This window comes from Mandrillus leucophaeus, unplaced genomic scaffold (genome assembly GCF_000951045.1).
Source record: "Mandrillus leucophaeus isolate KB7577 unplaced genomic scaffold, Mleu.le_1.0 Scaffold448, whole genome shotgun sequence".
Taxonomy (NCBI): domain Eukaryota; kingdom Metazoa; phylum Chordata; class Mammalia; order Primates; family Cercopithecidae; genus Mandrillus; species Mandrillus leucophaeus.
In genome coordinates, this window is record NW_012104787.1 from 2021642 (window position 1) to 2023854 (window position 2213).

Here is a 2213-nt window from a genome sequence, read left to right on the forward strand (position 1 = left end):
CCTCCCGGGTTCAAGCCATACTTGTGCCTCAACCTCCCAAGTAGCTGGGACTACAGGCACACACCACCATGCCTGGCTAATTTTTATGATATTAGTAGAGATGGGGTTTCATCATGTTGGCCGGGCTGGTCTCAAACTCCTGAACTCAAGAGATCCACCTGCCTTGGCCTCCCAAAATTCTGGGATTACAGGCGTGAGCCACTGTACCCAGCCTGTTTTTAAATTTTGATTTTTCAGACTGTTATCCCAGTATTTTCGTCCATAAGAAAAAATTCTCAAAGACTGAGAATTGAATAAATTTTGGGGGAAACAGCCCTTTTTAATTACTCAGATGTTTCAAGATTCAGAACACAAGGCTTTCTCTTCAAAGCTAAAAGGTTGGGCATGGGGATATCATTTTCAAGAGATAGGGGCCACAACAGTTAGCCTCCTGCAAAGGTGCAACCAGAACTGCAACCTAGAATTGTACTGGACCTAGCCTAAAAATATGTTTATTAGTATAGTAAGAATGTTGGGAAAAATCACATAGGTAAATGCCACACTTCAAAGTGCTGGGAATAATTAACCTCAAAGCTCCAAGGACTACAGAGAACAACTTTAACAAGTGACAGGTAAATGCTGTCATTTAAGAGCTATCATGTAGCCAGGTGTGGTGACTCACGCCTGTAATCCCAGCACTTTGGGAGGCTGAGGCATGTGGATTACCTGAGGTCAGGAGTTTGAGACCAGCATGGCCAACATGGCAAAACTTTGTCTCTACTAAAAATACAACAATTTGCCAGGCATGGTGGTGGGCACCTGTAATCCCAGCTACTCAGGAGGCTGAAGAATGAGAATCACTTGAACCCAGGAGGTAGAGGTTGCAGTGAGCCAAGATCGCACCACTGCACTCCAGCCTGGGTGACAGAGCGAGACTCCATCTAAAAAAAAAAAAAGAGCCATCATGTAATTACAGACAAATAACACAGTAAAAAGACCACATGAGAATCCAGGTAGTGGGTTTATGAGTGTTCACTATAGAAATCTTTCAACTTTGCCAGAAGTTTGAAACTTTTTATAATAAAATATTGGAGGGAAAATACCACATTGTAATGGTAAACAGGAAACATTTGTAGAGGACATTTTAGGGGCATGTACAGACATCTCTCTGAATTAGGCAGTCAGAAAAGCCAACCAAGACAGTGCAACACTGGCTCTTCAGATTCCCACTCTCTCCCCTTCCCAATGGCCATGAACACGCAAGCTGTCACATTTCCAAAAAGTTCCAGATGACTGCGTTTATCCCCAGGAAAATACAGGCACCCCACCTCTACCACAGGGTGAATGCATCCCATATTTGTATCTAAGAATAGTAGTTGTCAGCCCAAATGGAGCCTTGATCATCCTTGAAACAGTATACACAGATAGGGAAGCCCTGACGACACCACGGAATGTCTGAAGAGCAGCTGAAGTGACTCCCTCTTGAAACGCATACAGCACATTGCCTCTCTGTGCTTGGTTTTCCTATAGAACAACTAGCATTGGTTTCTGATCTATAATCCGATTTAATAAGGAATCTCTCTAACTTTTCTTTTACTAAAAGTAGCCAACTACACTTTGTCAAATGAAAATTATACTGTAATTCTGCAGAAAAGTACAACCTAATGTAGCTATCTGCTGAATGAATCACCATTCAATTGGAACTTGAAAAACAGAGAAAGGATTGAGAGGGAGAAAAAGTACTGATTAAAAGAAGTAACAAAGACCATAAGGGATCAGCTAGTGATAGGACGAGCTCATCCATCTCAAATAAAACTCCATTCTTTGTGCCATCCTTGCTCTGCGGTTCAGCAAAAGCCCTTCCCTGCAACATGGCTCTGCATCCTGCCTGCTTAATTAGATGAATAGGACGTTGAATGGGCCCAGCAAAAGGCAAACATTATTGGAAAAATATAAGCTATGATTGTGAAGACTGATACACAATCCTGATAGAATAAATTATGACAAAAGATTCCATGTGTCTGTGCCACGGAGCTAGCTCTGTGTTTCCATGATAGCCCATAACAACCCTGCTTTAATTCTGACTTTCATTCAGCAGGTAGTTCTGTTTCTTGCTTTCTTTTTTTTCCCTAGCTAACACCTTGAATAATCAACATGTATTTTTGAGTCACCAAAGTTAATAATGATATCTTAGTAAGGTGATTGGATCAGAGGGTGGGGTCTGAACTGACTGT

At 41.8% G+C, this 2213-nt stretch overlaps 1 protein-coding gene across 1 annotated transcript in view; it reads left to right on the plus strand.

Moving 5' to 3' along the window:
* The window catches only part of FAM71D (family with sequence similarity 71, member D), a 40637-nt gene that overhangs the window by 918 nt on the left and 37506 nt on the right, over positions 1 to 2213 (plus strand). The gene's annotated exons all lie outside the window — the stretch shown is intronic.